Source organism: Bubalus bubalis, chromosome 23, assembly GCF_019923935.1.
Source record: "Bubalus bubalis isolate 160015118507 breed Murrah chromosome 23, NDDB_SH_1, whole genome shotgun sequence".
NCBI classification, from domain to species: Eukaryota; Metazoa; Chordata; class Mammalia; order Artiodactyla; family Bovidae; genus Bubalus; species Bubalus bubalis.
The window spans coordinates 21149407-21155406 of NC_059179.1; the positions used below are offsets into that span (position 1 = coordinate 21149407).

Below are 6000 nucleotides of genomic sequence, written 5' to 3' on the forward strand. Positions count from 1 at the left end.
GCTGTGCCAGTCATGAGGATGTATTGCCAAATCACTGTAATAAAATTAGAGCAATAGAAAACAGAGCAAGAACTGACAAACTAATGGAACAAAAAAGAGGCTTAGAGATAGACTAGTGTATCCATGGAAACCATATAGGAGAAAGAGGGTATCACAATGTAATGAAGAAATGATGGGTTTTTTGGATATGTTACTGGAAAAAACTGGCTCATTAAATGGAGAATAATAGGGCTGGATCCCTATCTAACTCATGTGTAATGTGGACTCTAGACAAATTAAAGGAATAGCAATAACTTGGGGACTGGCAGGGCCTTCTTAAAACTCTAAAAGCATAAGATATAAGCCAAAGAATTTACTTATTTCATTATATTAAAATTAAGAATTTTTATTAAAAAAAGAATTTTTATTGATTAAAGTCAACAGACAAAATTAACATATGAGAAAACATCTACAAAGTGATGATGAATAAACATCTATAAACTATCTTCCACGAGTCAACAGCAACAACACAGTAACTTCAAGAGAAAATGGGCTAAGACAGGAATCAGTAATTTATAGATAAAACTATATGTATAAGAGATGTTTATACTCATTAGTAACCAAAGAATACAAATGAAAATGATAAGATACCACTTTGCCCCTATGAGATTACAAAAGGTGGAGACCAAGAGAAAGCTGAGTGGTGGTTGGGATATGATATAAGACCCCTCAAACACGTCTGGCAGGAGAGATTGGTACAGCTATTGTGGGCAGGCATCTGGCACAGTCTGATCAAATTCAGGACGTGAAAGCCCATGATCCAGTGATTCCCTTCTAAGTGTATACCCCACACTTCTATTACACAGTTTTAGAAGTGGACAGGTATGAAGATGCTCACTGCAGCAATATTTGTGGTGGTAGGAAGTAGGGACAACCTGAGGATGTATTACACAGAGAGGAGACAAGCAAAATTGTGGTTCACACATGCACACAGAGCATGGGACATAATACAGCATTCAGAAGCAAAGAATTAGATGTACATGTAGAAACACAGGAGGACCTTAAAAACAGTACTCGGGGTGGTGGGAAAGCATAATGAAATGCATCATTACCAACTAAAATGCAGGGAGGAAGATAAGGGGAAAAAAAAAAAAAGACATCTTTTAGGCTCCTTGCATGTTAAAAAAGAAGAATTCAAATGACCTGTGATGAAAACAAAATTAGAATTGTTTCCTTCCCCTAAGTTTCCAACTTTCCTAACAACAAAAGCAACTCTGGTTGCCAGCTTTGTTGATGAGTAACAGCTTTTCATCCTTTTTCAGGCAGGAAGGGAAAAATTCAGGGATCAGCAGAGGACTAAAGGGATCAGGGGAGAATGGTCACGAAACAGTGTTTTTGTTCTCATGACCTCACAACCTAACTGAAAAGAGCCGATTACCTCTTGATTAGGAGTGCGATTAGGAGTGATTCAGCTAAAGGCACATTGGTGGCATCAACTTTTCACGTCCTCTGAAACAACTTACTTTCAGAACCTTTTCATATACATAATCCTCTAGCCCACAGAGATTCCACACTTCTTAGAATCTAAAAATTCTAGAGCTAGAGAGCGCCTGGTTATCCTAAGATGAGCAAACTAAGGCCAGGGGACTGCAGTTCAGGGTCACGAAACTGGTATGAATGGGAAGCCCTCACCGACTGTGCCCTTGTCCCTTTCTGTCTCTCTGTCACTCAGCCAGAGTGATCCTGTTAAAACATAAGTCATCAGAAGCTTCTCTGTCCAAAAGGCTCAACGGGCTCCCCTCTCACTCAGAGTAAAGGCCAAAATACTTCACAAAACCGCCTACACTGCTATGCACACCATGTCCCCAACCCCAACTCCTACCACCTCTCATCGGCTGCACTTTCCCCTCACCCACATGGGGACTGCTTGGCCACCATGACCTCGCTGGCCCTCACACATGCCAAACATGCTTCTGCATTAGGGTCTGGAACTTACTCATCCCTCTGCCTTCTGCTCACTCCCTCACTCCTCTCAAGACCTAGATTCAAAGCGATCTCAGTAGAGGCCTTCTTAGACCACTCTGCACTTTATGAGCGCACGCCTCCTTCTCCTTTCCCACTTACACCTCTTTCTGTTTCTTCACAACACTTGCAATCATGTGACCATGATCCAGTCACATATTTATTTCCTGTCTGCCCCCATGCTACCAGAATATCTACTGCATGAGGACAGGGCCTTTTCTGTTTTGTTCACAGCTATATCCCCAGCACCAAGAACAGATCTGGTGCTCCATTAATATTTGTTGAGCCTTGGTTTGTTTATCAATTCTTTCATCACAAGGTTGATCTGTGATATGATTTTATGGCTGCTTCTTCATACCTTTCTGCCTTTCCAGGTGAGAGACTGGTATTTTATAATTAGCTCCTGGCCAACAAGACTAAGTTATCCAATCTTGAAGGTTAGTTTATTCAGATTTCCTAAGCAAGGCATAATAAGAAACTAATATTAACTGAATTCGTGTTTAAGGGTTGCCATTTCCTCCTCCAGGGGATCTTCCCAACCAAGGGATGGAACCCACCTCCTCTGCGCTAGCAGGCAGTCTTTACCACTGAGCCATCTGGGAAGCCCGCTGTGGGGTAGGTAATACACTAACTTACTTCAGAAACGACAGACTAATAAACCTAGAAGATAATAAAAGCCTTATATCTGGTAGTGGGTATGCAAACCTCCATTTGCATTCTAGTTTAATTGCTTTTGTCACTTAAAAAAGTTCACCAAATTTAAAAAGTATCTGTAATGTGAACAATCACTGAAGTGTCTGAAATATGAGAAATCACCTTTTGCTTATTTCAGCCCAACCCTGATAAAGTGAGTGGGAGAGATGAGAAGAATAACAAATTTGAAGATTCACTATGTATCCTGTTGAAACTGTTTCCTTCTGAGGCAGAGAAATGAGTCTACTGGCTCTGGAGGCTTCCTAGATTGCAGTCTCCCAGTTTAGGGAGGATAAAAATCTATACACAGTCCCCTTAACCCTTTTTCAGAACCAGAGCCTCATGGAGTCTTGCACTATGTTCTAAAGATGAATATTCACTCTTGAGCTTTTAGGAGACCTAAATGATCATTCAAGAATTACAATTTATCATGTACTTTAAGAGGAGAAAAAGTGATGTAGGTTCAATCAGTGCTTGAAAGAGGCCCTTAACTGCCTCTTTCATGTGGATCAAAGAGGAATGTGAAGGGGTCTCTGCACGTAAGAGGGACACTAAGAAGAAACGAGCCAGGAAAGAAACAAGAGGTGGGAAAGGCTCTACTTTGGAGCTGTAAGACAAAATAACATGTGCATATTTGGACAGATTGTCTACGAAGATTATCACATCTCGGCTGGAAATTCATACAGTATGAACACTGTATTGAAGACACCTTATCACATTTCCGAGGCAGAATGTTCTTGGCTTATTGCAAAAGTTATCTGTGCACTGCAGAGATCCCATCCCCAGGCCAGATTTTAGCAACTCTCCACCATACACAAAGCATTCATTACAGTCTCTAAATTTAGTGAATTTAACACAGAAGTAATTTGAAAAATCTCTTTTCACTTACATTAACTCAACAATGATGAAGTGACTGGAAGCGTTGAGAGTAACACTGAATTTGAAGATTTGCTATGCATGATGCAGAGTTTTTTTAAAAAACATGTTTTCTAAAAACCGTTATTGTCACAATGAGTGACATATGTTTCAAATTAACACATAAAATCAGGGAACTTTAGAGATGGGAGTCTTAGAGATCCTTTAATTCAATAATTTAGAGAAAAACAGGTGCTGAGGTTTAAACTAACTTGCTCATCAATCTGAATCAATTCTATGCGGTGAGTAATAAACACAGCAACAGTCTAAGAAACAACACCTGTATGCTGGCACATACTTCACTCTTCAATATACAACAAGGAATTAACCGAGCCTGTAACTTCAGCTATACAAACACCTGTAGCTAACCTATGTGTGCTAAGTCGCTTCAGTCATGTCTGACTCTCTGCGACCCCATGGACTATAACCCTCCAAGCTCCTCTGTCCATGGGATTCTCCAGGCAAGAATACTGAAGTGGGTTGCCATGCCTTCCTCCAGGGATCTCCCTGACCTAGGGATCCAACCTGTGTCTCCTGTATAGGCAGGTAGGTTCTTGACCACTAGCGCCACTTGGGAAGCCCAGCTAATCTATGCTCAAACACTAAATATTAATGCTACCCCTGGCTTGCCACATTCCACAGCACCAGTGATAGTGAAAAGAAAGCTCACATTACTATAAAACAATTACCGTAAAACAGACCTAAAGGCAAATTACTAACTACAGAATAAGTTGTGAGTATCCTTCATTACTATATAAATGAGACAGACAATAAAGGATAAAAAGATTGCATGTAAAGTGGAGTTTTCATTTAAACTTTAACTGTATACAGCAACCATTTTCCACAGCACCTAACTTGCAGCAGACCTGACCTGTTTGTAACCCCAGTATTCCTTTATTCAACTGACAGCATAGACATCCTTTTTAAGGTTAGATGCCTTGAGAAATTGATGCCTGGTTGACATCGGTACCTGAGGCAGGAAAGCAGGTATACCAAATTCCACCAGAAGCAAACTTGCATCTCTAGCCAAACAGGTCTTACTCTTGTTTCGGAAACCGTCCTCCTACTCCGACTGAAAGTGACGCTGTGTGAACCAAAAGAATTTCTTCATCTGTAAAATAACGCTGGATTCTTTTCCAGAGTTTACAAATTTCGCCTCATTGCCGGAGTGGCAGGGCGGTGCAGGGCGAAGATCCCTGGGCTTGCCTGACACAATTTTTAAAAGCCCACGTCTGCAACCCTCGGACTGCCGACCACCTGGCTTCTTCGAGTCCCCAGCGCCTCCTAGGGCTCGACCGACCTGGACCGAAGGGCTCCGACGAGGGCCCGGTGCCCCGCTGCCTGTCGGAGGCTCCCGGCAGGGGCGGCGCAGGCCCAGCATCCCGGCGCGTCCCTCGGGGCCCGGGTCCCCTCCGCCCGCCGCCCCCGAAGACCGAACTGCCCAACCCGGCCTCGCCCGGCCTCTGACCTGCTCTCCGCTGCCCGGCGGTCCCTCGGCGCAGCGGGCAGCTACGGCCGCACGTCCCAGGCCCGCTGTCACCTCCGCCTCTGCAGGCGGCGGGCGGGTCAATCCCGCGTGACTCAGCGCCGCGGCCCCGCCTCCAGCCTAGGCTTCCGCCTCGCCGGGACCGCGCGGCCCGGGGGCGCCACGCTTCGTCCCGGCGCGCCCACCCACTCAGGGCCAGCCCCGCGCTCGAGCCCCCAGACGCCCCGCGCCGTGACGTCAGAGGGGGTGGTGCTCCAGAACTTCTACCCCGGGAAACTGAGGCAGCCCGCCGCGCGGCGCCGACCCTGCTGGGGCAGCTCGAATGTCAGCTCCCCGTGGCGCCTTCAGTTCTACGTGCAGCTCTCTCTGGTTGAAAGTTCCTTGCCTCCCTTGATGATCTCTCACCCGCCACACACCCCATCCAACCTGGGGCAGGGGGTGGGGTGGGAGGTGGGTCGGGGGGAGTTCCATTTAGAGAAGGCCCATTCAATTCCTGTCTACTGTGCGGTCCTCTATGTTGCTCCGAGGTAGTTCCCTTTATCACGTCGCAAATGTTTGGAGTTCACTTCGGCCTGTTTTTTTTTTTTTTTTTTCCCCTGAGGAACTTCTCTCAGTATATCGTCGAGAATTTGAGAGTAAGGAATGACAGAATGCAGAACTAGGCAGGGCTGAGAGCACGCTTTTAACTCGTTCGTGAATCCTCACAGGATTTTCTTTGTATGTTAATGGCCATAAAGTCACACTGCTTGGCTTCTTGCTTGAATTTCTGTGCTTGGTTCCTGGGATCTATCTGGGAGATGCTCAAGAAGATGCAACAAGTCTATCACTGTGAACACATAACAGATAAACCTCTACAGATGGTCCCCACTTAAAATTGTTGGCCTTAAGATTTTTCCACTTTACGA

At 44.9% G+C, this 6000-nt stretch overlaps 1 protein-coding gene across 2 annotated transcripts in view; it reads right to left on the minus strand.

Moving 5' to 3' along the window:
* Positions 1 to 5226, minus strand: part of LOC102397777 (dynamin binding protein) — a 118866-nt gene extending 113640 nt beyond the window's left edge. The window contains exon 1 of one of the 2 annotated variants that reach the window (XM_006067604.4): positions 5078 to 5226. The gene's annotated coding sequence lies outside the window, so the exon portion shown is untranslated. Of the gene's footprint in view, positions 1 to 4579; positions 4830 to 5077 lie in introns of those variants that run through there. The other variant, XM_044935339.2, reaches the window with a different exon arrangement.
* Positions 5227 to 6000: the final 774 nt, after the last annotated feature.